The sequence below is a fragment of the Balaenoptera physalus genome, assembly GCF_965194825.1.
Source record: "Balaenoptera physalus genome assembly, chromosome: 3".
NCBI classification, from domain to species: Eukaryota; Metazoa; Chordata; class Mammalia; order Artiodactyla; family Balaenopteridae; genus Balaenoptera; species Balaenoptera physalus.
The window spans coordinates 61,508,735-61,536,602 of record NC_138890.1 but is presented as its reverse complement, the minus strand read 5'-3'; the positions used below and the strand labels follow the sequence as shown (position 1 = coordinate 61,536,602).

Below are 27,868 nucleotides of genomic sequence, written 5' to 3'. Positions count from 1 at the left end.
AATTTTCTGTGGCTGTTTCATTTAAATTATGAATATGTCAAGTTAAGGGTTGTTGAACCAAAAATAATTAAAAAACCCAGAAATCAGATTGAACATGTATCATTTCAAAGCGACTATTTTTTATTTTTGTCTTTGTGAAAAAGTGGCGGATCTGTACAATATGCATGTCGTTAGCCCTTAAATTATCACATTTTAAATACTTTGGACTTTTTATTTGAAGATTCTGCATATAATCACTAGAAATTTGATTATCTTAGAACTCTAAGAACTATAAAAAGGAATCAGCTTTTATATTAATTACAGTCTTTTTTTTTTTTTTTAAATTGGGGTATGGTTGCTTTACAATGTTGTGTTAGTTTCTGCTGTACATCGAAGTGAATCAGCTGTATGTAATACATAAATCCCCTCTTTTTTGGATTTCCTTCCCATTTAGGTCACCACAGAGCATTGAGTAGAGTTCCCTGTGCTATACAGCAGGTTCTCATTAGTTATCTATTTTATACATAGTAGTGTATATATGTCAGTCCCAATCTCCCAATTCATCCCAGCCCCTCTTTACCCCCTTGGTGTCCATACGTTTGTTCTGTACGTCTATGTCTCTATTTCTGTTTTGCAAATAGGTTCATCTGTACCATTTTTCTAGATTCTATAGTCTTTTTAGATTAAAAACTTTTTTTTGTCAGAGGAATATAATGGATTCCAAAGAGGGATTTTGATAGAAATAATGGTGCTCATAAATATATACTAGTATCTCATAGCTATATTCTAGGCCCACTTGAACTTGAAGAAATTGCAAAAAAGATGTAGCAGAGGTTGTAGGTGAAGTGGCTTGTTTAAAGCAACATTAATTACTTTGTTAGCCTATAATAGATTTTTGCTTTTTTTTTGTCTCTATGAGTTATTATTTGTAGCTCAACAGCATGGCTCTTCAGTTTGTGTTATGCTGGCCGTTTCTGGTCTTTGTGGTGCACCTACCAGAATAGAATGGCTGATCCTGTAGGGTTTGCTGCTGCCCTGCAGAGCTAAACTGCAAATCTATCAACTTTGGTGGACCCAAGGGCCTGGCCTTACCTACTATGAAGTGTAGGCAAAAGTTGGCAACCTCCTTCCAGCTTTCAGTGATCCTAAGGCTTTATCACAGAAGTATGTTCAATTACATCATAGAAACCAGCAACAAATATACAATCATAAAATAAGTCTCACTCCACTCTGTGTATATAATATAAAACTACAATTACTAACAAAGGTTCAGATTAACCATAATGACCTCATTTCAGGGTTTTCCATTTATGTTAACCTGCTAGGTAGTTAGTACCTTTTATCTACTGATGTTTGCTACCAGACCAAACTGTAACAGGCTCCAAAAACATTCATATGAGAGAAGGGATTTTTAAAAATACTTAAGCTTTTTCTGAAATTAGGAGGAAAACTGTGAACATTCATTTTTAGCTGTCATAATTCCTTAGTTAAAATGTCAGTTGAAATAGTCAAATATAATCTCTTTCCCCCACTTTTCATTGTTGCTTTGTTTGGGGATATTTGCACCCGCACCCCCCCACCCCCCTTTTTTTTATCTTAAAGAAGATTCTCAAAGAGGAGGCTGATGGTGGAATTTCAGGCACAGTGACAGGAAGTAAGAAAGATGTGTTTTGGTAGAGACAGTCACCCTCAGATCAGTGTGGGCAGGTGCTTGTGCATCCTATTTTGGGGAGGGAATCTCTCTCTAAATTGATGTCCTGGGAGACAGAGCATATTTTTGCTGCCCCAAGTAAATTTTCAGTGAATTACAGAAAGGAACTGTTGGGGCAGCTCTCAGTTCTGTTGCTGCTTGTTGGAGCTTGGTACTAATGAAGTTGGTATTTCTTTATCTGGGACTGAAAGTAGAAGCTGAAGATGACAAACATTGTATAAACTAGTGTATCTCTCATTAGTTGTGAAGTTGTCAGGGATGCTTAATGTTACCTATGTTTCTGGAGAGAAATCAGGTGGCTCCTCTGTATCTTTAAAATTCTCTTTTATTAGTTGGGATTTAGTGGCCTTCTTCTGGGGTGGTGAAATCTACCTAATTTGAAGCTTTGTTTTCCCTCCAGAGATGTTTGAACTCTGTGTTTACTAATAGGTATAAGTTGTTGGCATTAAGATAAATTTCTTATTGAAGGGATTTTCAGTGGAGTGCTGTTGCTCTATTTCTTGACAGCTGTACTGAACAGGAAGAGTCACCCAGAATCTCCCAGTCTCAGTCGCCTCAACACTGAGTTGGGCATGATGATTGTACCTACACACATAGCATGGTTGAGAGCATGTAAAACAGCCCCTGCTGTTCATACTACTGCTACTATTACCACTACTATTACGAATAAAGTTTAGAGTTTTGAATGGTTTAAAATTTTAACTCCTCTGTTTTTTATTTTTACCCGTCCTGCTTTCCAGTGATTTCTTAGAGTAGTTGCATTTCTCCTCCTGCTGCGTGAAAGAGTTTAATTCCTACCCTCCCTCTTCTTCCCTCCTCTCTTTTAGCAATGGTCAAATACATTTGGAGAATTTTCCCTTTTTTATATGCATTCTGGTAATAATGTCTAAAGATGGTATTAATTTTTAGCAAGTGTGTCCCTGCTGACTGTGGCACAGAGGTTATTTTATTGCTTTCTGTTTGTTTTAACTGTCTTGCCTGAAGTTGGTGGCCTTATTCCCAGATTCCTAATATGTTCTGTTTACTATTAAAACGTACATTTTGCTTGGGTCTGGCATACTTCTTTATAGTTAATTCTGAGTTATCTGACATGGGGAAGCGAGGCTCTGATTGTCAGTGTTCATTCTCTGAATTGAGTTTTGTATAGGCATCTCTGTTTAAAATCTCTCCATTATTCTTTCCCAACCATTTTGCATTTATTTGATGATTGCATTTGAAATCGATTTTTTAAAATTTCAATACTATATCCATATACTTTCTTTTCTTGTTCATTTTCTACAAGTCATGTTTATTTGTCCTCTCTAGCTTATTAAAACATCTTTCTAGCACCAGAGGAAAATAGTGTTATGAATAAAACTTTTTCTGATCTTATTAATAAGATCTTTTCTGATCTCAATTCACTGTTTAAGAGAATTTACACATCCTAGAACTGGTTAAATAATTAACCCAAAACAATAAGTTTAGGCATTGCATAGGTTGTATTTATTTTTATTTATTTATGGCTGTGTTGGGTCTTCGTTTCCGTGCAAGGGCTTTTTCTAGTTGCGGCGAGCGGGGGCCACTCTTCATCGCGGTGCGCGGGCCTCTCACTGTCGCGGCCTCTCTTGTTGCGGAGCACAAGCTCCAGACGCGCAGGCTCAGTAGTTGTGGCTCACGGGCCTAGTTGCTCCGCGGCATGTGGGATCTTCCCAGACCAGGGCTCGAACCCGTGTCCCCTGCTTTGGCAGGCAGATTCTCAACCACTGCGCCACCAGGGAAGCCCCCATAGGGGGGGCTCCAGTATTTAAAAGACACTGGAACACTGGAACAGGTAGTGTGAGGTCTAGAAGGTTTCTTTTCCCTTTGATGTTTATAATCTTTATTTCTTTTTAGAGCTCTAAAATGGCTGAAGAGAAAAATCTTATTAGGAAAAATCTTTGTAGTTAAGCTGGGCTGACTTAGAAGTGAGGCACGTGGGCTGGCTGGAATCATCAGTCTTCACTTAGGAGATATGAACAGTTGCCTTCAGATGTTACCTGTGAACTTGCTCATTGGATTAATGGTTAGTTGCTTCAGAAGTGATAGTAAAGCTAAGAGTAATGGGGAGCGCTTCATTTGCTGCCTCTCATAGGCTTGTTTTGAAAAAGGTAGGTCTCTCTTGTTGAGCTGAGATCCTGTGACTGCATTATTGCTTTATACCTAATAAAAAGTTGTTTTTTTAATTCTCTTTTTTTTAAATTAATTAATTTTTTGACTGCTTTGCGTCTTCGTTGCTGCGCGTGGGCTTTCTCTGGTTGCGGTGAGTGGGGACTATTTTTTTTTTATCATTTAAGAAATATTTTATTTCACTTACTATGTAGGTGCTATGGAAGCTATATCTAAGTGAGATATAAACGTGAACTAGGTGAACTTTTTTTTTCCACACACACACCCACACACACACACACACACTGTATTTTATTTTTACAAGAGATAAATAGACTGACACCAAGCATTGTACATGGATGACCACAACAGAAGCAACAATGATTGCAATTATCAAACATGAAACACACTCATACTATGGAGTGGGGGCTACCCTTCGTTGCGGTGCGTGGGCTTCTCACTGCGGTGGCTTCTCTTGTTGTGGAGCACGGGCTCTAGGCTCGCGGGTTTCAGTAGTTGCAGCACGTGGGCTCAGTAGTTGTGGCACATGGGCTTAGTTGCTCCGCGGCATGTGGGATCTTCCCAGACCAGGGCTTGAACCCGTGTCCCCTGCATTGGCAGGCGGATTCTTAACCACTGCGCCACCAGGGAAGTCCCTGTTTTTTTAATTCTTAAAATAGGTAATATATTTACATGGTTCAAAATTAAAAGGGTGTAAAAGAGCATATAGTGAGTATATACTTTCATTCCCTTTCATTCCTGAGTCCCCTTTCATTCCTGTTCTCTAGCCATCCATTTTCTTTCCTTACATTTTGTTATATTTCCTTCCAGAAATGTTTTATGTAGATACAGTAAAGTACACACACATGTAATTAAAGGTGCCTGTATTGAGAGTTATATTACTTAACTGTAAAAGAGACTTTACTCTGATAATTTCTTGATTTCTGCTTATTTTTTTCCTTTTAAAAGTGTTATGCTAAGTATTATGTACTTTGCTCTTATGCCCACCAAACTGCATTCCACAGCTCCCTTTTTTGGCCAAAACTTTCTGCGGTCTCTTTTTTCACTAAGCTGTTTCCAGTTTGTCTTTGCTTTCCTGCCTCTTTCTTAGATATTTAATCTCAGAGGCCTCTGTTCTGTTCTTTCTACTGTGGCATCAGCTTATAGTCCCTTATTGTAATGAAGTCTATAAACCTCACATGTCTGGAATGCACTCATTGTGTTGTATTTCCTGTCTGAATTGCTTTTCAACTAAGTCAGATTGAGTAGCCCTAGGCTAAGTTTTCTATTATTGACTGTTCTCTATAATATTGAGGTTACTTCTCTTTAACAAATAATTACTATTAATGACAGCACATCTTAGTGTATTATCTATATAGCCAATAGGCATTTACTGTCCTCTTTGAAATGTTTATTTCAGAGTGTCAGATCTCTTTACACTTCATAATTTATTACCTTCTCTCATCACAGATGGTTTATAGTAGTCTTCATTCACTATAATAACTTTCAAAGTTTTATCATTTCACTATCATCTCTTTCAGTTTTGCATATCTGACAATTCCATAAGTCCAATTTTAACTCTTGACCCTGGCTCTTGTCCTGGAAAACATTGATGCTTTCTGGTTTTAGAGCCCAAAAGATGATACCTCTATAACTTTTTTGCCTATTACCATTATACTGAGGTGGGGGGGAAACCCTGTATAATAAGTCTTTTTTTTTGTGATTGATAGTAGTTTCTGCTTTCTAATATTGGACCTTTAACTTCAACCAAGCACAAGGAGTTTTTACATTCAGTTTAGGGGATATTGTGCATTACCTATAGCCATGGTAAACACTGCCGTGCTGTGCTCTAGGAAGAAAGACTAACTGTTAATAAATAAATAAACAAACAAAAAGTACTCTTTGCCTTGTGCCATTAGGAAACATGCAATGCAATGTAACCAGTGATATATGCCTGGGAAGTTCAGTTTTAGGATAATTCCAGAAAATATTCTGTGTAGAGCGTATCATGGGTAATCAAGAGAGGGGAACCCATGTTGCCTTTAATGGGCTCCTATCTCACTGAGCCTCTCTTCTTATCCTGCTGGGCACTGTTGTGCTTGATCTCTGACCCCAGGGCTTCTGGGGCCCTAAGCTTCACATCCTCAGGGGATTTTCCAGTTGATTAAGGCAACTGGTCATCTTGGGAAGTGATGCTACATTGCCTGTGGGTAAAGGTGGACTATGGTGGGGATGGATGGTTTCCGCCTCTAAGTAAGGGAGATATTCATTATAGGTACAACTGGTTAATGTGAGTGCTACCCAATCAGTATTGCTCTTGTGCTGGAGCAGGATTCTAGAAGCCTCCATCAGGCCTGGCATTAACCTTTTAAGTAATAGGATGTGTGTGTGTGTAAGTGTAATATTTCAATACCTTTAACAATGCCTCAGTGTATTCCCACGAATATGGGCCTTGTCTATGAGGCTGTGGGCCAATAGCCGCCATCCCCCCTCCGCCCCCATCAACATTTCCTGCTTCCAGGCTCAGTTCAAGGAGCTACTTTCACCTCTTTCTTGGCAGTGTTCCAGGACAGTGATTCCAGCCTCTTCTCCACTGTACATTCTCTTTTCACTGCCTTCCTTCTCTTCTTCCGTTTTCTGCTTTTTTTTTTTTTTTTACATGGTTGTCATTTCTTTTCCAGGATCCAGTGAATCTGATGACTAGTATAGTTTAATTATAGTTGCTTCGTAGACTCTATATTGACTTTTAAAATATTATAATTATAAGAAATTAGGCATCACTTTTAACAAGTGCAACTAACAATACAAAAATTATAAAGGTAAAGATAATTCATTCTCTTTTAAAATTTATACTTACTCTCTCACACATACACATGCACATAGCTTTTCCATAAATGAGATCTATATATCCATACTCTTATTTTTCACTTTCCCCTCCTTCCACTCAGATCTCTCCTCATCCCACATCTTCCTCGGCCAAAGAAACAGTGTTAGCAGTCTGGTATGAATATCTCCATATTTTTCTCTGCTTATATCTCTACTCTCCACACCCCCAACCCCCATATCGATTTTTTGGCATAGGTGTTTCCGTGATCTGTTTCCGTGATCAAAGTAGGATCATTGTTTACAAACCTGCGTCTTATTGTTCAACAGTGGAAATCCTTTCAAGTCTCCTGATTTACCTCTAATTCATTCTTTTAATTGCCGAGTAAGATTTCTTAGTGTGGATATACCATAAATTATTTGACAATTCCCTTCTTATGAGCATTTGCTTTAAAAATTTTTTTAAGCATCATGAACAATGTTGCATTACCTTGCATTTGATACTTTATTTCTATGAGATAGATTCTATATTTTATTTTTATGGAATTGCTGGGTTGAATAGTACATACACATTTTTATTTGAATGGCTGTTGGCAGATTATTTTCTAAAAAAGGCTAAACTAGTTGCAGTTCTACCACCAATGTAAGAAAATAGCCTTGTCTTCACTTCCTCTGTATAGTAGGTGTTATTTAATTTTTCTAATCTGATGGGTAGGAAGTAATAACTCATTATTACTTTAATTTGCATTTTCTGACCACTTTTGAATTCAAATAATCTTTTTATATATTTGTAGGTCACTGGATTTGCTCTTCTGTGAATTGCCTATTTATATCCTGTGTCCATCTTTCTAATGACTTGTGTGTCTTTTTCTTTGCTGGAGCTCTTTGTGTAGTATAGCTATTAACCTATTATCTGCCATCTGCATTGCGTATATTTTTTTCTAAATCTGTCATTTATCTTTTGACATTGCATATGGCTTTTTTTCCTCACCATATCAGATTTTCTTTTTATTTTCATGTATGTATGTTTATCTTTTGTTTTTTGGCTAGGGGATTTCCTGTTTTAGATTACTTACATACACAAACGCACACACCCCTTTGTGTCACTAAGGTTTTAATCACAGAAGCAGAGCAACTATGAAAGATATATAAGGGATTTATTATAGGGATTTGACTTTATGTATTGGGTTGGCCAAAAAATGCCTTCGGTTTTAAAGTAAAAATAAAAGACACATTTTTCATTTTCACCAAGAACTTTATTGAACAACGTATTCACCCTTTTGTTCCACAACCTTCTGCCATTTTTCAGGCAACTTCATAATTCCATCTTCCCAAAACTTTTTTATCTTTTTGAGCAAAGAACTGTTCCAGGTGCCTTTTACAGTCTTCCAGGGAATTGAAATTTTTTCCATTAAGAGAATTTTGTAAAGATCGAAATAAATGGAAATCCAAAGGTACGATGTCTGGTGAATACAACGGATGAACCATAACTTCCCAGCCAAGCTGTAACAGTTTTTGCCTGATCATCAAAGGAACATGCAGTCTTGCGTTATCCTGATAGAAGATTATGTGTTTTCTGTTGACTAATTCCGGACACTTTTTGTCGAGTGCTGCTTTCAGTTGGTCTAAGTGGGAGTAGTACTTGTTGGAATTCATCGTTTGGTTTTCTTGAAGGAGCTCATAATAGAGGACTCCCTTCCAATCCCACCATATACACAACATCACCTTCTTTGGATGAAGACCAGCCTTTGGTGTGGTTGATGGTGGTTCATTTTGCTTGTCCCACGATCTCTTCTGTTCCACATTATTGTACAGTATCCACTTTTCATCACCCATCACAATATGTTTTAAAAATGGAACGTTTTCATTACGTTTAAGTAGAGAATCGCGTGTGGAAAAGCAGTCAAGAAGTGTTTTTTTTGCTTAACTTATCTGGAACCCAAACATCAAAGCAATTAACATGACCAAGTTGGTGCAAATGTTTTTCAGTGCTTGATTTGGATATTTTGAGTATGTCATCTGTCTCCCACATGTTATAACGTTGCTTGTTCTCAATTAATGTCTCGATTTGATCGCCATCAACTTCACCTGGTCTACCCGACCGTGGAGCATTGTCCAGCGAGAAATCTCCAGCATGAAACTTCTCAAACCACTTTTGACACGTTCGATCAGACACAGCACCTTCTCCATACACTGCACAAATCTTTTTTTGCGTTTCGGTTGTGTTTTTACCTTTCTTGAAATAATAAAGCATAATATGCCGAAAATATTGCTTTTTTTCTTCCATCTTCAATATTAAAATAGCTACACAAAAATTCACCAATTTTGATAAGTCTTTTTTTAAACGCACGCTGATATGACAGCTGTCACATACAGTCTAACAAAATTGTTTTGAATGAAGTTAAAGAGAGCTGAATGCTACTAGAGACATCTTACGGAAAAAAACGAACAAACCTTTTGGTCAACCCAATAATTATGGGAGCAGATTAAACAGTTCATATGAGGCTGTTGCTTTTGTTTCTGGTGCTGAGCTAGAAATTAGCAGGGCATGCAGTCAGTAAGAGAACATGGTACATATGAAGGAGGATCATTCTGGAATATGAGTTGGACCGCATGAGGACAGCCTGCAACTCATGTTAGCCTCTCACTACATCCAGACCTCCAACTCTGATGATAGAGGTTTCTTGAAGGAGAAGATGAGTACCTTTATCACAGATTTAAATATGCACCTGGCCCAGAAGCCAGAAAAGCTGAAGGAGAAAATCCTGTAGGAGTTGTGGTCATGGTTGTTGCCCCATGCTAAGCAAAGGAGCCAGCAGAAAAGCAACAATGTGTGTGACCTGCAGTAGCACCTTGTACCTGCACTGACCTTCCCAGTATAAAAAGGTGGTGCTGCTTCATTTCCACCTTTCAAATCTCATGCCAGGATGTCTCTTGTGGTCCAGGCTAACCTGGAACTACGCAGGGAAGAGAATTCTGGGAAGTGTAGTTCTGGATTGGCTAAATCGACACAATACAAATTCATCACAATCTTTCATTTGCCTGGTGTGAGGTAAGTGCTCCAACTTAATGTTTCTTCTAGTTGGATAGTGACTTACGTTTATACTATTCATTAAATAAGCTATGGCTGTGAGTGTGCATGGAACACATGCAGAAGTAGTACCCAACAAAGAGAAAAGACTGTTTAACTCTGGTTCTAGGAAAGAATTTTCAAATGAGAGTATCATATAAATAGATATATTCCAATTACAAATTCCTTTGCAAAAATTTCATGGTTGAATACAAGGTAGTAATTAATTGCCTAACTTTGAGCTTTTCGGTTTCATAAATTTATAAATTTTATAATTTTTTTTTTTTTTCCACACAGGCTGTTTCAGATGTTTAGGATCAGAAGTCATTTGACCTGGCTGGATAGGGGAAGTAGCCCAGTCATAGATCTGATTTAGTGGAGGTTTTCAGAGCCTTCTATGGTAAACTTTCTTTTCACAATTCTCATTGACATCGCATCTGCAGGATTTCTATACTCATAAATAGTTTCAAGAATATTTTTTTTTATTTGTACCTACGTCTGCAGAATTTGTGTGGATTTCTGCAGTTTATTTATGGATGTACAAGTTCTTGAATGCAAGCATTTAATGTAACTACACATATTCAAGTGAGAGGTTCTTTAATCAAGTAAAAATGACTGGTACAAGACTTGAAATCAGAGGGAGGTGCCAAAGTTTAAAAAAAAAAGAAATCTTCGACAGGAAATGAGCTAAATAATGGCTTTCTCATTGAGACAAATAGAAGCTATTTTATTTTGTCTTGATCCCAGGTCTTTTTGCTTCCATTTTCCCTCAGCTGAACACAGGTACTTGTGCCTATTGAAATATTCTCTTACATAGACTTAAGTGAAAAGTATAAATGCTTGAAAGCTCTCAAGTAAGGAAAGACAGAACGAAAGGCTGAATGAGTAGGCTGCCAAGCATCACTGGAGAGAAACTTAAGTGAGAGAAGAGGTGAAGAAAGAACAGTTCGACAAACTTCTCTGGCTGCAGTAGTGTAAAATATAGACATTTTGTGGTACAATGAAAATAGAGTAAGGGATTTTAAGGGCAGAATTCATTAGACCTACTACGTCCCCCTACAGTAAGTCCACTACATACAAACGAGTTCTGTTCTAAGAGCACGTTCATAAGTCCAATTTGTTCATAAGTCCAACAAAGTTAGCCTAGGTACGCAACTAACACAATTGGCTGTACAGTACTGTAATAAGTTTATAATACTTTTCACACAAATAGTATGTAAAAAACAAACGAACACAAAAAATAAACATTTTAAATCTTACAGTAAAGTACCTTGAAAAGTACAGTAGTACAGTACAACAGCTGGCATACAGGGGCTGGCATCGAGTGAACAGGCAAGAAGAGTTACTGACTGGAGGAGGGAGAGGAGGTGGGAGATGGTAGAGCTGAAGTATTGTCAGCAATAGGAGACGGAGGGCAAGCTGCAATTTCACTCATGCCTTATGTCGATGGCACAGGTTCTGGTTCTTTGCTGGATTCAATTCTATCTACCCTCTTGAAAAAATGATCCAGTGTTATCTGGGTAGTAGCTCTTTTTTTCTCATCGTAGATGACATGGTAGCACTGGATTGCATACTGAACGGCTACTGCAACTTTTGTGTGCCATTCTACCTTTGGGTCCTGTGCCTCAAAAACTAGCAGTGCCTCCTCAGATAAAGAAAATCCCCTTGCCATTTCCTGCATCGTGAATCTGTTTGATTCTTCAGTTACTTCCTCCTCTTGTCTCTCTTTGTCCTTTCTCTGGGCCTCCAGTTCCATCAGGTCCTCATTAGTAAGCTCCTTGTGTTGCACAACAACAGAACTGTACAGTAAAGAACACAAAAGCACAACCACTTGTAGAGGATGCACACACGTGACAATGTATGCCAGACACATGAACTAACTTACGTGACTGGATATACAAATGCACTTTCGCATCTTTGAAAGTTGGCAACTTGAAGGTTCGTATGTAGGGGACTTACTGTATTAGAAAAGAATTCCCTCTAAGCCTTTCTGGAGACATTTTTCCCAGTTCCCTTTTTTTGGGGGGACTAATTTATTATGATATCATCTTACTCTTCCTTATCCTATGAGGATACTATTCATTAAAAGGGATAATGATGGCTTATATAATATGTCATCTTGTATGTAGAGGTATTTCTTATTTCGTGGGACGTACACTCTGAGTGATTTCTCCCTAGCACTGGCAAAACATTTTCACTGATCTCCTCACAGTTTTGAGTACCAGTTATAACCATTGACAGATACTTTCAGTTTCACAGACAAAATTATTGGAGTTTAGAATGTGAAGAGCAAAACCGATCTCTTCAAGAGACCAAACCCATGACTGGCCTTTTAACCAAGCAAGCTGACCAGCCAGTTCTATATATCAATGTTATTGTGGATGCAGGAAATTGTAGATTTACCATTAGAAACCCTTTAATATCAATACAGAAAATGTAATACATACTGGGTACATTTTTCCCTACCTGCCTCCTGAAAATGTGCACCTTGTTGAATTTTAATATTCTTTTTAAAAGCTTAGAACACTGTATTTTACCGGTGGTTCTGGTTGCAGACCCTAGCCTGGAGGTGTTCTGGGAGCTTCTAGTGTTTGGTGGGTGAGACAGAGTCTCCATTTTGTCCCTCTCTTAGCACAGGGGAAAGCATGTCCCCTTTTTTTTTTGTCAGAAGAGCTGCAAAAAGCAGCAAGAGTTGACACCTGGTTGGGTCTTGCCATTTAATTTTCCCCTACTTTGGTTAAATTAAAAAATATTTTATTTATATACATATTTTTGGCCGTGAGGCATGTGGGATCTTAGTTCCCCGACTGGGGATCAAACCCGTGTTCCCTGCAGTGGGAGTGCGGAGTCTTAACCACTGGATTGCCAGGGAAGTCCCTTAAATCAAAAATTAATGTAGAATTCTTAACTCTGTGGAAAAATCTAGATATCTGATAATTCTCATGGTTTGCCTAAGTAGAGAAATTTATCAGCTAGTCTTTTTTGGGGGGGGGAGTAAAATTGCTTTACAATGTTGTGTTAGTTTCTGCTGTACAGTGAAGTGAATCAGCTATATCTATACCTATATTCCCTCCCTCCTGGACCTTCCTCCCACCTCCCCCATCCCACCCATCTAGGTCATCACAGAGCACTGAGCTGAGTTCCCTGTGTTATATAGCAGGTTCCCACTAGCTATCTATTTTATACGTGGTAGTGTATTTATGTCGAGCCTAATCTCCCAATTCGTTCCACCCTTCCCTTCCCCCCCACCACCGTGTCCACATATCCGTTCTCTACGTCTACGTCTCTATTCCTGCCCTACAAATAGGTTCATCTGTACCATTTTCCTAGATTCCACATACATGCGTTAATATACGGTGTCTGTTTTTCTCTTTCTGACTTACTTCACTCAGTATGACAGACTCCAGGTCCATCCACCTCACTACAAATAATTCAGTTTCGTTTCTTCTTATGGCTGAGTAATATTCCATTGGCTATATGTGCCACATCTTCTTTATCCATTCGTCTGTTGATGGACATTTAGGTTGGTTCCATGTCCTGGCTATTGTAAATAGTCCTGCAATGAACATTGGGGTACATGTCTCTTTTTAAATTATGGTTTTCTCAGGGTATATGCCCAGTAGTGGGATTGCTGGGTCATATAGTAGTTCTATTTTTAGTTTTTTAAGGACCCTCCATACTGTTCTCCATAGTGGTTGTATCAGTTTACATTCCCACCAACAGTGCAGGAGGGTTCCCTTTTCACCACACCCTTTCCAGCATTTATTGTTTCTAGATTTTTTTTTTTAACATCTTTATTGGGGTATAACTGCTTTTACAGTGCTGTGTTAGTTTCTGCTGTATAACAAAGTGAATCAGCTGTATGCATACGTATATCCCCATATCCCCTCCCTCTTGCATCTCCCCCCCACCCTCCTTTTCTCACCCCTCTAGGTGGTCGCAAAGCACCGAGCTGACCTCCCTGTGCCATGCAGCTGCTTCCCACTAGCTATCTATCTTACATTTGGTAGTGTATATATGTCAATGCTACTCTCTCACTTCGTCCCAGCTTACCCTTCCCCCTCCCTGTGTCCTCAAGTCCATTCTCTACGTCTGTGTCTTTATTCCTGTCCTGCCCCTAGGTGCTTCACAACCATTTTTTTTTAGATTCCACATATATATGTGTTAGCATACAGTATTTGTTTTTCTCTTTCTGACTTACTTCACTCTGTATGACAGACTCTGGGTCCATCCACCTCACTACAAATAACTCAATTTCGTTTCTTTTTATGGCTAAGTAATATTCCATTGTATATATGTGCCACATCTTCTTTATCCATTCATCTGTCGATGGACATTTAGGTTGCTTCCATCTCCTGGCTATTGTAAATAGTGCGGCAGTGAACATTGTGGTACATGACTCTTTTTGAATTATGGTTTTCTCAGGGTATGCCCAGTAGTGGGATTGCTGGGTCTTATGGTAGTTCTATTTTTAGTTTTTAAGGACCCTCCATACTGTTCTCCATAGTGGCTGTATCAATTTACATTCCCACCAACAGTGCAAGAGGGTTCCCTTTTCTCCACACCCTCTCCAGCATTTATTGTTTGTATATTGTTTGATGATGACCATTTTGACCGGTGTGAGGTGATACCTCATTGTAGTTTTGATTTGCATTTCTCTGATAATTAGTGATGTTGAGCATCTTTTCATGTGCCTCTTGGACATCTGCATGTCTTCTTTGGTGAAATGTCTATTTAGGTCTTCTGCCCATTTTTTAATTGGGTTGTGTGTTTTTTTGGTATTGAGCTCCGTGGGCTGTTTGTATATTTTTGAGATTAATCCTTTGTCCATTGCTTCATTTGCAAATATTTTCTCCCATTCTGAGGGCTGTCTTTTCATCTTGTTTATGGTTTCCTTTACTGTGTAAAAGCTTTTAAGTTTCATTAGGTCCCATTTGTTTGTTTTTGTTTTTATTTTCATTACTGTAGGAGGTGGGTCAAAAAAGATCTTGCTGTGGTTTATGTCAAAGAGTGTTTCTCCTATGTTTTCCTCTAAGGGTTTTATAGTGTCCAGTCTTACATTTAGGTCTTTAATCTATTTGGAGTTTATTTTTGTGTATGGTGTTAGGTACCATTCTAATTTCATTCTTTTACATGTAGCTGTCCAGTTTTCCCAGAACCCCTTATTGAAGAGGCTGTCTTTTCTCCATTGTATGTTCTTGCCTTCTTTGTCATAAATTAGGTGACCATATGTGCTTGAGTTTATCTCTGGGCTTTCTATCCTGTACCGTTGATCTATATCTCTGTTTTTGTGCCGTGACCATATGTGCTTGAGTTTATCTCTGGGCTTTCTATCCTGTACCGTTGATCTATATCTCTGTTTTTGTGCCAGTACCATACTGTCTTGAGTACTGTAGCTTTGTAGTATAGTTTGAAGTCAGGGAGCCTGATTCCTCCAGCTCCGTTTTTCTTTCTCATGATTGCTTTGGCTATTCGAGGTCTTTTGTGTTTCCATACAAATTGTAAAAGTTTTTTTTCTAATTCTGTGAAGAATGCCATTGGTAGTTCGATAGGGATTGCATTGAATGTGTAGATTGCTTTGGGTAGTATAGTCATTTTCACAATATTGTTTCTTCCAATCCAAGAACATGGTGTGTTTCTCCATCTGTTTATGTAATCTTTGATTTCTTTCATCACTGTTTCATAGTTTTCTGAATACAGGTCTTTCGCCGCCTTAGGTAGGTTTATTCCTAGGTATTTTATTCTTTTTGTTGCGATGGTAAATGGTATTGTTTCCTTAATTTCTCTTTCTGATTTTTTGCTGTTAATGCCAGAGATTTCTGTGCATTAATTTTGTATCCTGCAACCTTACCACATTCATTGATAAGTTCTAGTAGTTTTCTGGTGGCATCTTTAGGATTCTCTATGTATAGTATCATGTTATCTGCAAACAGTGACAGTTTTATTTCTTCTTTTTCAATTTGTACTCCTTTTACTTCCTTTTCTTCTCTGATTGCCGTGGCTAGGACTTCCAAAACTATGTTGAATAATAGTGGCGAGAGTGGACATCCTTGCCTTGTTCCTGATCTTAGTGGAAATGCTTTCAGTTTTTCACCATTGGGCGTGATGTTTGGTGTGGGTTTGTCATATATGTCATATTATGTTGAGGTAGGTTCCCTCTGTACCCATTTCCTGGAGAGTTTTTATACTAATGGGTGTTGAATTTTGTCAAAAGCTGTTTCTGCATCTGTTGAGATGATCATATGGTTTTTATTCCTCAATTTGTTAATATGATGTATCACATTGATTGATTTGCATATATTGAAGAATCCTTGCATTCCTGGGATAAATCCCACTTGATCATAGTGTATGATCCTTTTAATGTGTTGTTGGATTCTGTTTGCTAGTATTTTGTTCAGGATTTTTGCTTCTTTGTTCATCAGTGATATTGGTCTGTAATTTTTTTGTGTGTATGATATCTTTGTCTAGTTTTGGTATCAGGGTGATGGTGGCATCATAGAACGAATTTGGGAGTAGTCCTCCCTCTGCAATTTTTTGGAAGAGTTTGAGAAGGATCAGTGTTAGCTCTTCTCTAAATGTTTGGTAGAATTCGCCTGTGAAGCCATCTGGTCCTGGACTTTTGTTTGTTGGAAGATTTTTTTTTAAATTTATTTTATTTTTATTTATTTTTGGCTGCGTTGGGTCTTTGTTGCTGCACGCGGGCTCTCTCCAGTTGCAGCGAGCGGGCTCTAGAGTGCAGGCTCAGTAGTTGTGGCACACGGGCTTAGTTGCTCCATGGCATGTGGGATCTTCCCAGACCAGGGCTCGAACCCGTGTCCCCTGCGTTGGCAGGCGGATTCTGAACCTCTGCGCTACCAGGGAAGCCCTGTTGGAAGATTTTTAATTACAGTTTCACTTTCATTACTTGTGATAGGACTGTTTGTATTTTCTAATTCTTTCTGGCTCAGTCTTGGAAAATTGTACCTTTCCAAGAATTTGTCCATTTCTTCGTGGTTGTCCATTTTATTGGCATATAGTTGTTTGTAGTAGTCTGTTATAATCCTTTGTATTTCTGTGGTGTCAGCTGTGATTTCTCCTTTTTCATTTCTAATTTTATTGATTTGCATCCTCTCCCTTTTTTTCTTGATGAGTCTGGCTAAGGGTTTATCAATTTTGTTTATCTTCTCAAATAACCAACTTTTAGTTTTATTGATCTTTGCTATTGTTTTCTTCATTTCTGTTTCATTTATTTCTGCTCTGATATTTATGATTTTTTTCCTTCTACTGACTGGGTTTTCTTTGTTCATCTTTCTCTAGTTGCTTTAGGTGTAAGGTTAGATTGTTTATTTGAGATTTTTCTTGTTTTCTTGAGGTGAGGTCGAATTGCTATAAACTTCCCTATTAGAACTGGTTTTGCTGCATCCATAGGTTTTGGGTCGTCGTGTTTTTGTTGTCGTTTGTTTCTAAGTATTTTTTTATTTGATTTCTTCAGTGATCTCTTGGTTATTTAGTAGCGCACTGTTTAGCCTCCATGTATTTGTGTTTTTTACAGTTTTTTTCCTGTAATTGACTTCCAGTCTCGTAGTGTTGTGGTCCGAAGAGATGCTTGTTATGATTTCAATTTTCTTAAATTTTCTGAGGCTTGATTTGTGACCCAAGATGTGATCTATCCTGGAGAATGTTCCATGTGCACTTGAGAAGAAAGTGTATTCTGACAGTTTCAGGTGGAATGTCCTATAAATACCAATTAATTCTATCTGGTCTTTGTGTCATTTAAAGCTTGTGTTTCCTTATCTATTTTCTGTTTGAATGATCTGTCCATTGGTGTAAGCAGAGGTGCTCCTATGTTGGGTGCATAAATATTTATAATTGTTAATTGTTTAAGGAGGGAAAACCTAACTTATTCTTTTTTCTACTTTCTTCCATGCAACCTAAAAAATACATAGCTTTCTTACTCAGTTTTCCCATTTCTTTTGTACAGGTATTTAAAAGATTGCTCAAATTACCCTATATGTTTTAAATTTTCCCTTTTTTTCTTTTCTTTTTTCTTTTTTTTCAGCTAGTCTTGATTGTAATGAAAATCTGAAAAAGAAAAGAAATGTGTTTTCTTATTTGACACACTGAAGAACTCTTATAAGTATGATGGTTTCTGAGTCTTTCTCAAGAAAGAAAAAGTATTTGATTACAGACAGGAAACCAAAAACATGATAGTGTTAAATTCAAGTAGGGAATGAAAGGATTCTGAAATTTTGAAACTTGTTGCTGTTGTGAAATGTAACCCTTAAGATGTCATTTTTCACCTTCAATTTCTGTTATTAAGATAGGACTTAGGTAACGTTTGGGGCTTTTATTAAAATTGTATTGGCAGCCATGCCACATAGTTTTTAACAAAAACAGCAGTTACACTGAGGTTTCTAACAGTGAAGCCATTAGTCAGCCTCTTATGTATGAAAGTAACACATTAAACCTTGTAATAAGATTCTTTTGTAGTATGTGAGAGACTTAAATTAGCAGGTTGTCACTACACTGTGCTCCTGCATTTCTGTTTAATTTGGCACCATATAAGGGAATCAGAAATTATTGTTCTAAAAGTTTAAAACTTTAGCTTCCAGAAAATTTAAGAGTACATGAATAAGATGGGGAAAAAGGGTAGATTTCACTAGAGTGAATGGGACCCAAACCAGAGCTTTGCCCCATACTTTAAAAAGTAGAAACTGGTTCTGCCTTTTCCATGTCTAATTCATGAGAGCAAGTCCTTATTGATACTTGATAAAAAAGTTGTAAATATGGAAGCATGGAGAAACTATGTATCTTCTCAGAAAACAGTTTCAGATTGGAGGTTAATAGTGAAAACTTGAAATTTAACATGAGAACTTGGAGGCTCCGTTTAGTACATCCTAGTGAATGAATGATTTCTTACATCTCTGCCCCTCACACTACCCATTTCTCTTGAGCAAAGCTCTCAGAAAGAGTCATTTGTTTTTTTTTTCAACTGACCATTGGTTCTTACCCTTTGTCTGTCCTTCAATAAATTTTTCTTTTATCCATCTTCCTTAGCAGCCCTTTTCTGTTAGTTAAAATTATAGGTTTTGTGTTTCTCAGCAAAACAAAAATTGCTAAAATACATTTTTCTAAATCACCACTTTGACCATCATATCCCAGCCATCTCCACAAATCCGGAGTGGCTGTTCTTGCTGACCATGTTAAATCTGAGCACCTTTCCTGGTTCCAGAGGCCCCTTGGCATTTGGCCCTGCCTTCGCTGCACTTACTGGTATATCTGTCAGATTAGTGGCTCCGACCACTCCTGCACCCAGCCATATTGAAATCCTGATGGCGCTTTTGTACCTAGCTTTAGGCTGTTTTCTCCACTGCATTCTTCAGTGCCCTCCCTGTTTTCTAAATATCAGCAATCTAGGTGGTACCATCCAATTCACCTCTTTTGGGCTTATCTTCTTTTATTAGTTATTTATTGAATATTTTAAGTTTTACCTCTGACTAAACTATAAACTCCTGAGGGCAAGGGCCTATATCACCTTAGCACCTTGTATAGTGGAAATTGAAGTACTTGTTGAATTACATATTTTAAAATATTGTGAAGAAGAAGAAGAAGTAGTAGTAGTAGTAGTAGTAGTAGTAATACAGGTCACACTTTAGCGCTGTGTGCCAGGAATTGTTCTAAGTACTTCACACACATTCCCATTTAATCTTCAGAGCACAAGTTTGATACTGTTAAGACATAGAGATTAAATGACTTGTTTAAGATCTCATGGGTAGTAAGTGGAGGTACTACACTTTGAACCTAGGCTGGCTCCAGAGTTCAAGCTCTTAACCACCATGCAATGCTGTAGGTCTAGTTGAGAGGAATACTATGTTAGATTGCCAATACCGTAAATTATAATTGTAATTACATTTTTTTCCTTTCCCCCCAACATTTTATTATGAGAATTTTCATACATACACAGAAGCTGAAAGACTGTTCAGTGAACACCATATATACACGCACCTATTTCCTAGATTCTGTGATTGACTTTTTGATATATTTGCTTTACACATATTTATCCATTCCTGTATCCATCTTATTATTGTTTTGATGCATTTCAAAGTCAGTTGCAGGTACTTGTGTATTTCACCTCTAAACATTGCAGTATGCATGTCATTTAACTAGAGTTCAGTTTTATTATCGTAAATTTTATATAGTGAAATGTACAAATTTTAAGTGTATTATGTGATAGGTTTTTTTTTTTTTTAAACTTTGGGTTTTTGTTTATTTATTTATTTATTTTTGGCTGCGTTGGGTCTTCGTTTCTGTGCGAGGGCTTTCTCCAGCTGTGGCAAGCGGGGGCCACTCCTCATCGCGGTGCGCAGGCCTCTCACTGCCGAGGCCTCTCCTGTTGCGGAGCACAGGCTCCAGACGCGCAGGCTCAGCAGTTGTGGTTCACGGGCGTAGCTGCTCCGCGGCATGTGGGATCCTCCCAAACCAGGGCTCGAACCTGTGTCCCCTGCATTGGCAGGCAGATTCTCAACCACTGCGCCACCAGGGAAGCCCTGTGATAGGTTTTGATGAATGCACACACTTTGTACCCCAATCCTTTATCAAGATAGAGAACATTATATGGTTATCATTTTATTAAATATTTGGCTACCTTGTAGTTCAAGTACATGAGCCGTACATTTCCCCCCACATTAAAACCTGCTTTTCTGGGACTTTCCTGGCAGTCCAGTGGTTAAGACTCCGTGCTCCCAGTGCAGGGGGCATGGGTTTGATCCCTGGTCAGGGAACTAAGATCCTGCATGCTGCATGGTGCGGCCAAAAAAAAAAAAAACAGCAGACCTGCTTTTTTGATTGCCCCATGTTCTCTTATTGGATCTTTAGTTTAGTACACTGACCTCATTGAGGGCAGGGCCATCTCCATCACCTAGTCGGCATGGAGAACATACTTAGAGGTGTGGTGAATGGGGGACTTACTGTGGTAGTAATCATTCTCAATTCCTAAAGCAGTGCATATGCAGGTCCTTAACTAGTAACGATTCCTTTGATATGTAATGTTTCAGATAATTTTCATTAATTAAGTTGACCTTATTCCCATTAGTTTTCCGATAGAATGTGATTTGCTCAAGTGGCTTTGATGTTGAGGGGGTGCTGCCCTTGATATCCATCCTTTTTTTTTTTTTTAATATCCATCACCTCTATATAGTTACCATTTCCTTTTTTTTTTTTTTTAACATCTTTATTGGAGTATAATTGCTTTACAATGTTGTGTTAGTTTCTGCTGTATAACAGAGTGAATCAGCTATACACATACATATATCCCCATTTCTCCTCCCTCTTGCGTCTCCCTCCCACCCTCCCTATCCTACCTCTCTAGGTGGACACAAAGCACCGAGCTGATCTTCCTGTGCCATGCAGCTGCTTCCCACTAGCCATCTATTTTACATTTGGTAGTGTGTATATGTCCATGGCAGTCTCTCACTTCGTCCCAGCTTACCCTTCCCCCTCCCTGTGTCCTCAAGTCCATTCTCTACATCTGCATCTTTATTCCTGTCCTGCCCTTAGGTGCTTCACAACCATTTTTTTTTAGGTTCCATATATATGTGTTAGCATACGGTATTTTTCTCTTTCTGACTTAACTTCACTCTGTATGACAGACTCTGAGTCCATCCACCTCACTACAAATAACTCAATTTCATTTCTTTTTATGACTGAGTAATATTCCATTGTATATGTGTGCCACATCTTCTTTATCCATTCATCTGTCGATGGACACTTAGGTTGCTTCCATGTCCTGGCTATTGTAAATGGAGCTGCAATGAACATTGTGGTACATGACTCTTTTTGAATTATGGTTTTCTCAGGGTATATGCCTAGTAGTGGGATTGCTGGGTACCCATCCTGTTTTGGTTGACTGCCATTTGATAGATATTGTTTATAGATTCCTCAGGTTGGTGTAGGAGAAAAGTGTGGTTTTATGATTCTCTTCTTCATCTCTCAATCCCTTGGTGAAATCATTCAGTTTTATGACTTTAAATTACCTCTATTCACTGATGATGACTTCAAAATTTATATTTCCAGCCTAGATCTTTACCCTGGATTTGTCATCTCTACTTAAATTTCAGCTTTAACATGTGAAAAGCTGAATCTTAATCTTTCTTACTACTCCCCTTCCCAATCTATGCCATCCATAGTGTTCTGAATCCCAGTTGATATTAGGTCTTGGAATTCACTTAGTTTAAATGCTAATTAATAAATCAGAATAAAGAATATAGCCTTTCATAGGTTTTATCTAATCCCTGAATGCCCCACCTCCCGTCCCGTCCTGTCCCCTCTTCAGTTTAAACTGAGGACTGTGTGTGTGTGTTTGAAAATTGACATAAAATATTTAGAAGGCACGATCTTCAAAATACTGATTATTATTTTGGAGAGCCAGAAGATTTGTGTTTTTAACAGAATTATATTTGTTTAATAATTTTTGTAATAATTTATGGTGATGTATCTTGTGGGAAGGTCAAGCAGACTTCAGATAAACTCTTTTACAGTTTGACCGTTTCTTCACATTCTGTCTGTAATTCATCTCACGTGTAATTCTGAGAGAGCACAAATTGGGTGTCTAGATGATGATATCGCTTATGCACTATAATGTCTTTTGACACTTTAGGAATGCTGCATCAAAAAGAAGAAAATTCTTGACCACCTGCTATTAGGTTTTCATGTAGAGTAGTAGATAAATCTTAGCCTGGCAGTTTTACCACAATAATAAATTGGGCTCTAGTTGTTGGAAGTTGATGGCAAGTGTCAGAGAGCAGTTTTGCACCCACTGGCCTGAAGGGATTGTCAGGAGATGAGGGAGATGCAGTGACCTGGCACTGTCCCAAGACGCCTACAGGAGTGTGCTGAGGGTAGTAGATTCTTTTCTCTTCTTTCTCACTGCCATTATTTTCCCTTGTGAATTTCAAGGGAGAGTTAGGGAGGTTGATCAGAGAGAAGGTAGCATTGTCAGGGTCACTTCTGAACCCAATTCTTAGTGTGTGCCATGGGTGACAGTCGTAGCATGGGGTGCCTGATGCTCTCGTCTTTTTCTCTATTTGGAGCAAAAACTATGGCAGAACGTACTTTCAAGTGAAAGGTCAGTGTTTTTGTGGCCAGTTCATTGGAATGCTGACAAAACTGGTATGAAATTTTAGAGCACAGATGAGGGAAGTAAGGATTACTACCTGTTATCTCGAGAATTCTATATTTCTGAAACTTTTACAACCATGGCCTGTGTACCTGTGTCCTTTATGCTGCAAGGCATTTTCCCCACCCTCCACATGAAACCAGCAAAATAGCTATTAATATTAAAGATGTGAAGAGTGTTAGGGATTTTATTTAGTCAGAGAGCTGGAGTTAGTGCTAATTATTAAGAGCAAAAAGGGCACTATCCTTAAATGACTGGTATTTCTTGTCTTTTGAAAGTAAAAGCAAAGTGAATAAACATTATTTGTTACTTGAATCTATACAAAGGGAAGGGTATACTGAGAAGACAACTCAGATGCGTAATTGTGTTTCTAACAGTATTTCCCAAGTTGTATGGATTAGTTTGCAGCTGACAGACACTTGGTTTTGTGGAGTTGAGGCGTATTTTTGAAATTATGGCTATTTCTTAAAAAGGGGCTGCTTAGCACTGGATATACTACAACTGAACAGTTTCCCCCCAATGAGGCTGTTTATCCTTGGAGTTTTGGAAACCATGAAGAGAAGGAGAAATGTGAAAAGCTTGTTTATGTGGTGGTAAAAGAGGAAGGAGAACAAGCCTAGGGTCAAGAGATGGGGAAAGTGCAGAAAAGTTGCGGGTGAAGGAGCAGATAAAGTAATTTGCCTTGTTGGATAAACTGGATCGTGATCTTGGGGAAGACAATGTCAAGAAAGAAGTTCTTGAGTTGAAAAATCTGGGCCATAAGATCTGTAGGTTCTGATATGACCAAATGTGTGTCTTCATTCAGACAGGTTAATTCTGCACAAGCTTTATATTTAATAGAGATTTTGGTAATATGGAGGATCACTGTACAACAATCATGAAACATATCCTCCTAGATTGACGGGTTATCTTTGTCTTTTAAAATTCTCATACTTCCCTTGCTCAGACCCCTCAATAATTCTGACAAATCTGCCTAGGAACCAAATCTGCCACAGTTGGATGGGCTGCTTCCTAAATTAGATGTGGTAGGCTTGAAGTACATTTTTTCCTAAGGAAAAAAATCCGAACATAATAGTGATCCTTAATTCTCAGTTATGTATTTTGTCCTAAAATAAAATTGTCAGAGGCCGAGATATCAATGAGATTATTTTATATTTATTTTGAAAAACAGAATCTGTTTGTGATAATGGATAGTATGTGTTGTCCTATATAATTTTATTGAACAAGGAAAGACATTACTTGATTTTTAAGTGACTGTCTTACCCAGAAGGAATTTTGGAATTATGGATTCTAAATCTTTTGAAATTTAGCCTTGATTCATAAAGCCAAACCAAAGTAATGTCATGACTAATATAATAGTACATTTATATAAAGCAGCTTACTTGACTATGAGATAATATGGTCAGTTCTATATCAATATTAGATACAAAAAGTGTATCCAGGCTATTGGCTTATTAAAAGCTCTCACTAATTGTCAATCTTCATTTTAGATACTATACATTAACTTAGTGAGAGAAGTAATACTAGAAAGTAGAGAGTTTCAGGGAGCAACTCAGGGCCCTAACATGTCTTTAATGTGATTATATTCTCTACTTGATGGATCTCTCTCATCTAGTTCTCCACATATTGTTATTAAAAATAGCAAACATTTGTTAAATATTTACTGTGTTCAGGACTTTCTCAGGACTTTACATGTATTAAATTCCCTTTTGGTTGTTACTGCTATTAATTCCAACTTAAGGGTGAGAGACCTAAGGCACAGTGAGGCTGATGGACTTGTCCAGGGTGACAGGCCCAAGTGTGGGGCAGGTCTCTGAACACAGGTCTCTATTTGCTCCTGTTGAAACCTAGGAGGTTTTGCTAACGGCATACAGAATGGGTTTTAAATTTTAAAGGGACTGTTAAATTTCTGACAGCTATTCAGACCATTGAACGCTTTATCTTTTTAAATGTGTTCTTTCTTTGGAAATTAGTTATCATCTTATAGATTCTTACCCAAGGAGAACATTTATGATTATCATCAGCATAACTAGAGCTGATGCATGAAATGTGCTTCTCTTCATTCGTAATGTAGTGGAAGAGTTTTAAATTTTAACTTGTACTCCTAGCCTAGAAGATTTATAATGTAATGGATTAGGAATTTACTGGGTGTCCCTTATGTGATGGAACACTCTAGTTTGGGTCCCAGGGATGTGATAAGGAGGAAACATGAACTGTTCTTCCAAGTAGGTGCATATTCATTCTTGCTGACTTTATAGGCTCTTGCCTTGGGTCACAACAAAGGTTAGATCATACCACAAAGCATGCATCATGCTTGTGTAGCCTCCTTTCCCATTGTTTTTTCAAGGGTTGACATGAAAAACATGTCTGCCTGTTCTCTAAAAGCTCCTTGGGGATATTGTCTGACATGTTTCCTTATTGTTCCTAAAGCTGGCTCTATTTTAAAGATAATTCACAGACTTTTGCATTTGTGTCATTCCCCCCAAATAAACCAATGTGCTTCCTTTATCAGACGAAAGCTGTTGATTTTCTTCTTTGCCTTGGCCAGGAAGATCAAGGCCCAATTAGTGTATACTAGTGTATGCTAGAATTGTTTCATTGCTCTGTTAGGGCTTTTTTGTGAGTTAACCAAAATGGTTTAGGATCTGGTGAAATTGCTAGACTCAACACAGTATTTGCAATATAATTTCAAGAGATTCTTGCATCCTATGAAACATATCCTGGACCCTTAGAATTAAGAATCCCTGCTTTTGATCTTTTTACATCCTTATTTCAATCATTCCGTACATCTGAATGTATTTTGCTAAGTTTCCTTGACTTTTAGGCTATATGTAAATGATAAATACATTGTTTTCAGAGATCTTTAGGTGCTGAGCACTTACCCTCTATGTATTTGGCAGTGAGGCCATAGGAAATGTTTTTGTTTATCACAGGAGGAACTTTTTTGGTTCTCATGATAATGAAGCAGATAAATGGCTGTAGAGTTTTTATCTTACGATTTTCCAGAAAAAGCAACCTGGAGATTGTGTGTGTGTGTGTGTGTGTGTGTGTGTGTGTGTGTGTGTGTGTGTGTGTGTGTGTGTGCGTGCGTGCGCGCGCGCACGCATGCGCACTTGGTAGAAATACCAGGGCCTAAAGATGGAGTTTTTGTGCACTGAGCACAATTGTGAATGGATATTCAGTAAAGTTATGACATTTTTACATCTCTTCGCTGTGGTTCTTGGTGAAGTCTCTTCATGGAAGTTGTGAAAAGGCTTTGGGAATTGTCTCTGGGGCTGCAGTTTTAAAATCTGGTTCCCAAATGAGGGAAGAGCCTTCTCTCTTTGGGTGGTGGTAGAGCCATTGGCCCCTGCCTTCAGGATTGTTGTTCACAGGTGCTCCTTCATGTTGGAGGTCCTAAGATGGAGGATGGGCTAGCTTTGCTCTTGGCCTCCGTGTTTAAAGGGAGGGTATATTCACTTGGTGGGCTTTGCAGGAAAGCCTGTTTCATTGTACTTGCCTTTGGAGATGTCTTGCTCTTTAACGTCTCCTTCAGATAGAGTTTCAGGGAGGCTCAGCATCTGTCCCTTAGAAGTGTTCCCAAAACATTGGCTAGTGAGGAGGAACTTATGCTAAGGGGAGATGTGGGAATAGCTGTGATTTTCACCTCTTTTTCCCTTCTTTCTTTGTGAAAGACAATTTGTAGTACATTTTGTCTCTCTAAGGGAGACTCGAGTACCCAGCTGGTTAGATATATTTAAAGAAAGAAAAAAAGAATCTCTTCACACAGACCTTGAAGAATTCTATTATAAATCTGAGTGGGAACCTGAGAATGCTGTGGCATACAGGCAAAACTAATTAAAATAACTGATAAAGAAATCAGATGTAGCTTTACACGGGATTTTCAAGATTAAAATGTACGAGAATTATGTTAATAAGCTCTGCTTTTAACTCTGTAAAGGATAGGAACTCATTCCTTTGTGCAACTTGAAACTACTGTCACCTGTGCCTCTAGTGCATACTGGATGAGTTAGTTTGACAGTAAAATTCTGTATTGTGCTTCCTGCCTCTGCCCTAATTCTGCTGAGGTTGCTGGTGTAAGAATTCCCTTAGCCTCTCTGATCCTCTCATCCCTAGGTGTTTATTCCTACCTGTCTGGTCCTGTTGTACTGCTCCTGGCCTGGAAAAGTAGTAAGGTCATCCTGGCAAGTACAGCGACCTGTGGCAGTCAATTCTCAAGGCCAGGGCAGTTTCTGCCCCCAGTGCTGTCGAGGCAAAGCATCCTGTCCTGAGGATGTTTATGCCAAACAAGGGAGACTAGTTAAAAATCTTGCCTCCCTTTCCCCTATCCATACTTACTGAGCTGGTGTCTGGGATAGAGTGGGTCATGTAGGGATCCTAGAGACCCCAGCATGGTCAGCACCTGTGGACCTCTGTCCCAGGAGTGGTGTGCAAGGTACTGCTAGGATCTACCCCAATAGATCCCTGAGGTAGAGGCCAAGTTACTGTTTGCTGGGTATAGGCAATTGAGTACCTTTTTGAAGTTCCCCAGGCTGTGGCGGAACACAGGGGAGGGTGGGGGATGGCGGCCAGCCTTAGGCCCTGTGAGCCCCACAGACAGCTGTTTGCCCACTTGCTAAGGCTTGTGACAGAGCAGCTTCTTACTGCATGACTGCTGTTTACTGGCATGGTGGCTTTTTAGGCAGCCCTCCTCTCCCCGCCTTACTTCCTAGCCTAGTTTTGCCTGTCTCCGAATGAAGACAGGTGATGATTAGCTGCCCTTTTTCCAACTGGCACATTTGGCATTATAGAGAACATGGTACAAAACAACTGTTCATTTAAGGTTTCTATATCTGTCATAAATGAGTTTTCAAGTTTCACATGTCAAAATTGATAGGTTACCAAGGAAAAGCTTTGGAAAAAAAAGAAAGACATTGGCTGTTTACAGTATACACAATTTTAATAACAAAACTTCCCTGTACACTGCACTTGGTTACCCCCCCGCCCCAGTATAATCGTATTTTCTTCC

At 38.5% G+C, this 27,868-nt stretch overlaps 1 protein-coding gene across 1 annotated transcript in view; it reads left to right on the top strand.

Annotated features, from left to right (window-relative positions):
• The window catches only part of CTNNA1 (catenin alpha 1), a 186,322-nt gene that overhangs the window by 91,968 nt on the left and 66,486 nt on the right, over positions 1-27,868 (top strand). The gene's annotated exons all lie outside the window — the stretch shown is intronic.